This window comes from Phocoena phocoena, chromosome 5 (assembly GCF_963924675.1).
Source record: "Phocoena phocoena chromosome 5, mPhoPho1.1, whole genome shotgun sequence".
NCBI lineage: Eukaryota > Metazoa > Chordata > Mammalia > Artiodactyla > Phocoenidae > Phocoena > Phocoena phocoena.
The window spans coordinates 11,007,260-11,013,359 of NC_089223.1; the positions used below are offsets into that span (position 1 = coordinate 11,007,260).

The following is a 6,100-nucleotide window of genomic DNA, read 5'->3' on the forward strand; positions in this document are numbered from 1 at the left end:
CTGTGAAATGATTACTACAATAGGCTTAGTTAACACTTCCATCATCACACATAATTACCTACTCTCTTAGCAAGTTTTAAGTAAATAACACAGTACCATTAACTATATTCACCATGCTTTAAACTAGATCCCCAGGACTTATTCAATTTATAACTGGAAGTTTATACTCTTCGATCAACATCTCCCCATTTCCCCTATCCCAGACTCCTGGCAAGCACTATTTATGAGTTTCTTATGAGTTCAGCTTTTTCAGATTCCACATAAGGATGAGATCATACAGTATTTGTTTTTGTCTGTCTGACTTCTTTCAGTTAGAACAATGCCCTCAAGCTTTATCCCTGTGTTGCAAAAGGCTGATTTTCTTCCTTCTTGTGGCTGAAATATATTCCAGTGTGTATGTGTGTGTATGCGTGTATTACATTTCACCCTTTTATCCATTATTGGGCACGTACGCTTTTTCCATGTCATTATTTACTATTGTGAATAATGATGCAATGAACATGGCGGTGCATATACTTTAAGGTGACAGTCACCAAATTCCCTGCTTCCAAACTAAATCCTGAAGTGAAGACAAATTTCATCCGTTCTATGAATTGGAGTCTGATCTTTTAACTATTCTATGCATATATTAAGGTGGATCACATGAAGTTCCATTTTGCAAAGTCAAAAATGATCAAATATTGGGACTTCCCTGGTGGCACAGTGGTTGAGAATCTGCCCGTAATGCAGGGACAAGGGTTCGATCCCTGGTCCAGGAGGATCCCACATGCCGCGGAGCAACTAGGCCCATGCACCACAACTACTGCGCCTGCGCTCTAGAGCCCGCGAGCCTGTGTGCCACAGCTACTGAGGCCCGCATGCCTGGAGCCTGTGCTCCGCAGCAGGAGAAGCCACCACAATGGGATGCCTACGCCCCGAAACGAGGAGTAGCCCCCGCTCACCGCAGCTAGAGAAAGCCCGCATGCAGCAACGAGAACCCAACACAGCCAAACATAAATAAATAAATAATCAAATATTAACAATTTCATATGGAACAACCAATTTGTAATCTCAAAAATAAGTATGTAATACTAAAATATTGCACTGTTTTATATTTTTATATCTGTTTTCCTATATAGCCAATGTGATAGAAATTAGGCAGACAAAAACGAAAAAAGGCTTCCCTGGTGGCGCAGTGGTTGAGAGTCCGCCTGCCGATGCAGGGGACATGGGTTCGTGCCCCGGTCCGGGAGGATCCCACATGCCGCGGAGCGGCTGGGCCCGTGAGCCATGGCCGCTGGGCCTGCGCGTCCGGAGCCTGTGCTCCGCAATGTGAGAGGCCACAACAGTGAGAGGCCCGCGTACCGCAAAAAAAAAAAAAAAAAAAAACGAATAAGACCTAGTCCCTTCCCTTAAAGAGCTTACAGCTGATACCTAATAGGTATAAAGTAAATAAATGAAGTTATGAATCAATGAATACATACAGAATGTAACTGGCTGATACAGAGCAGATAGAAGAGCAAATAAAACATTGAAAATGAAATCACAGGAAGTGGGTAAAACAGCCATTTATTACCTGTAAGTTACTAAGTAAATGCTTTGTAAATAACAATAGTGACAATAATACCTTCAATATATTATTCCCCACCTTATAATTAGCATCACATAACTTCAGAGAGTAGATTTTTGTATCTTCCATGGTGAACCATGTTAGGGTTTTTCTCTTAATTTTGCACAAGCAAAAGATTTTTTAATGTGGCAAGCAGATATACATACATACATCTCAGTTACGAGGTATTGTAACAATTTTCTTTATGGGGGATATATAGGCTCTTTCTTTTTTTGGATGTAAGTTAAGTAGATAATGTTTAGATGCAGGCTTGTTTGTAAGCAGGAGCATCTGGAAGTTCTGAAACTTGATAGTTATACAAAGAAAATATATAATACACAATGCTGAGCATCAGTTTAAATACAGAATTTTGCTACGCTTGTTCACCATAGATGACACATTATTCTTTTATTAAAGAAGGCAAAATTTAATCTGTTAAAAAATGTTCTGAACAAGTTCCAGATCTAGAAAGCAATTTATAGTAAAATTCAAATTAAAGGACATGCTGTGCACTTTGTTTTCACATTATGTGATATATATTTTTTTCCAGAATGAAAAAACAAGTACGGACTCCTGTTAGACTGACAACCATAGTAAATTCACCCTTGAATTTAGTAAGCCAGGATAGTGGATATATTCAGTTTGGATTTCTTCCACTTTAGATATTTATTTACTTCAGAACCTGAGTACTAAGAATACTGAGGTGAAAATTAGACGTGTAGACTGAAAATACATTTGGATAAGAAGCATTTCAGGAATGGCAGAGCAAGACCTCCGAAAAACTGCTCCTCCATAAAAGCAATGATAATGATCAGCAAAATCAACTTTTTAGAACTCTAGAAATTAACCATAAAAAAGTAAGATAAGTGAGGTTTGAAATGTTATAACAGGCCCTGTGCCCACACCTTACTCCCTACTGTGCAGCAGTGTTGAAAAACAATAGCCTGGCTAGCAGCAACTGTGAAAACCAGCAGCCCTGCGGACACTGGAGGGAGCAGAATGGATTAAAAACAATCCCCTCACTAACCAAGATGGTCACGGTGCAGGCTGCTGCCTTCTAGGCAGACAGACACGGATGCAGAAATCAAGGAAGGAACTCCTATGCCTGAGGAATTCATTCCATGCTGTGGAGTTGAAACACAGGTTCTAAAATGTGGGCCCTGGACTGACCGCGTTAATACTCTAAGTGCCAACAGACCTAGGCTGCTTATTTTCTTTACTACGGGTAACACAGGTTTTTCTGCCTTTTATGTGCCATTTGCAAAGGCTTTGTATTCTTCAACAAAAAGACGCTTTCCAGTTTGGGTTATCAGTCATGCTGGGCATGCCGTGGCCCCCAAGGACAAGAAGATTCTGACAACTTTCGGACGACCCAAATGCTCGAGAAATTAAGGACATCTATGGACTCTGTGGTCAAGTAGAATACAAACTAGCTTTCCTGAGAACTCATGTGCCAAAGGAAATGAAACTTGTGGTCATTGGTCATTCTGTAGGCTGCTCTTTTTCCCTTCAGATTCTGAAGCATATGCCCCTGAGCTCCCAATAACTCGCTGCTTTCTGCTCTCTCCAGCAACTGAGCGAATGACTGAGTCACCCAACGGCAAGCTCGCCAATCCACTTTTGTGCTGGCTTTGATGTTCTCTATGTTCCTGGCTACTTACTACTTAAATCATGGCCCGAGAAAATCAAGTCCTCGATGATCAGAACGCTCCTTTGAATGATTAACGTACGGAGTGAATGTTCCTTTCTGAATGCGTTGGAACCCTTCTGCCTCATTAGTGCTGCCTCCCTTGGAAGCCAAGAAATGATGGAGGTGGTGAAGAGAGACAATGAAACCATAAGGAACATGTACCTAAGTTCACATTTTACTATGATACTATAGATGGTTGGTGTCCAAAAGCGTACTATGAAGACATGAAGAAAGATTTTCCAGGAGACATATGACTCTGTGAGAAAAAAAATACCTCATGCATTTATCCTCTATTTTTTACCAGGAGCCCAACATGGAAGCTGACTGGCTAAAGGATGATCTGTCTAAACTATAAATACTGACACAAGGAACAAGCACTGACATAGAGGCAGTAGGTGTACTGACTCTTAGTAGTAAGTAGTATACTTAGTAGGTAAATGTTAAATTTTAATCTTTGATATTAGAAGAGAAAAAAAGTGAGGCCCTCTTGGCCTAGAAACCATCATCTCCTAGCTCCCCATGCTATAGGCTGAAATAAACACAGTCGATCAATATTCCATAGGATTAACAACACATTTCCAAAGACTCCGGGAACACAGTGATCTAAACAAGACCTCTCATGTTTGCACAAGATGCCCAGTGGCACCATACAGTTTCGGTAGGCAGAATCCTTGCAGACAAAAGGAAATCTAAATTTAGTTGATTTTAATTGAGTTACAGTGTAGAATAGGCTCCCCTAGAGGAAATTATGAAAGACCTACTAGAAAATGTAAGAGACCTATGAATGTTATGTGTGTAGTTGGATATGTGAAGTGTATGAGATCATGAGAAGAATATACTCAAGTTCCAGTAGAGCAGGGAGTGATGAGCAGTGGATCTTGGCAGTGGACCAGCTCTCTCTTAAGGACAGAAACTGAAGATCATCCCAGACTAACTTTGCACAGGTCTTGGCTGAGATTATCAGAATCAGACTGGATCCCAGGACAGCCTGCACATCCTACCTGTCACCACCATGCAGCATGTCTCAAACCACCAAGTCAGCCTTCTGTCTGGCTGCCAGTGAAACAAACCCAAACAGAGCCAATGGCAGGAGAAGCGCTGCTTATTTCCTTCCCTGAGGAGTATGACTTCCTGATCTACCTGCAGGAGTCAGTGAATAAATTTCGTCAGATATTCTTCTGATAAACTAACAACTAATAAGAGTTATTGAAGGATCCCAATGAAACCTTCCTCCACAGACAGCCAGCAAGCTCTGGTTGTGAGCTCCCTGCTGGCTCCTCTTCTCCAGAGCCAGGATGGGGAGGCACTGGGCTGTCCCAAATCAACCCTGTACCTGCCCACATGCAACTGCCCCTTCTGTGATTTTCTTCAGTCAAATTCCATTGAGAACCAGCAATGAGCCAAGTACTATATAAGCAGTGAAGACAGATTGTTAGCTACATTATGATTCTTGTCTGCTGACAATCTTCTATAAGTAATTTTTGAAAGGGCATCTTTAAATTGCTGAATAGAGAATCACCATAAGTAAGTTTTCCACTTCTGCATTAGCTTTGTTAGTCAGAAAGAAATTATTTCACTAATGAACCAAAAGAACTGATTAAATCATGTGAATTCACCCTCTCTGGGCACCTTGGGGTTCAGTAAAGAAGAGGCTTGTTCTCCGACCTAGAGTAGGCTAATGATATGGCTTCCTGCACTGACTGAATCCTGGGACCGTAGGAGCCAATAAATCCCACTGACTGCAAAGATGGTTGATGATCGATAGAAACATTCTATTTTCTCCTAGAGGAAATCCCTCATGGTGTTATCATTCCTTAAGGACAATGGGATGTTGTCTTTCTTCTCAAAACCTAAAGCCCCCTTATGAAAGATTCAGCTCTGATATGCTCCCAACCCAGTGGTAAGTGTTGAATGAGTTACGATCCTCTGGCATGGCTTCCGCATCGGGACAAATGACTTCTCAGAGGGTAAGAGCCAAGCTCCAGGCAAGGAGGTCTCCTGGCCCCAGAGAGGAGCCAGTAGGTGCATAAGCCATTGGTGCAAGGCTGCATACAAAGTCCTTACTAGCAACTGTGTGGGGAGGCCTTCTGGAAATCTTACATTAGTAGCTGGGTCTCATGGCTCTGAAGTGCCTTGCACACAGGAGATGCTCAACAGTACGAACCTAAAGCACTTAAGCAAGTACTGGGTAAATCATGCTACTGGAATAAAGAATAACATGCCCAGCTTTTCTTTTAGTGTTATTTTACAACATTACTTCATATTTCAGGAGTCCACATGTATGAAATTATATCTGATACACCAAAGTTTACCAGAGCTTAAAAAATGATAAGAAGTAAAACAATAAAGTAAAAGATACTGGCTGTTAATTCCTGTTTATCATCTAAGCACCAAATGAATTTTCAAAATAAATGTTTTACCCACACTTAATGACCTTGCCTGGCCTGATCTCTGTTTGTTGAGGGAGGAAGGGTAAAATCTTAGTGCCCTCCTGAGTTAGACTAGGGTCAAAGTCTCTCTCTTAAATTGAAAAGCCATTTTTTCAATGGTTCTTTTAGAGAAGGAAGAATCAGATTTCAGGAAATTGAAGTTCATTTTATTTCATTAGGAATTAAAAATGTTTCCATGCATATGTATGAGGTGACAAGGGGTGTGAATTCTGGAGGCCTTACCATCTGTGTGATTTTAGACAACTTCATCTAATTTCTCCATGCCTCACTGTCCTCACTTATAAGATAGAATTAATAATAATACATACCTCATATTGTTAGAAGATTTCAATGCGATGATTAAATGAAAGCATTTAGCAAAATGCCTAGAGT

At 40.9% G+C, this 6,100-nt stretch overlaps 1 pseudogene; it reads left to right on the top strand.

Annotated features, from left to right (window-relative positions):
• The first annotated feature begins 3,050 nt into the window (after positions 1-3,050).
• On the top strand, positions 3,051-3,633 carry LOC136123801 (lipid droplet-associated hydrolase pseudogene; annotated as a pseudogene).
• Positions 3,634-6,100: the final 2,467 nt, after the last annotated feature.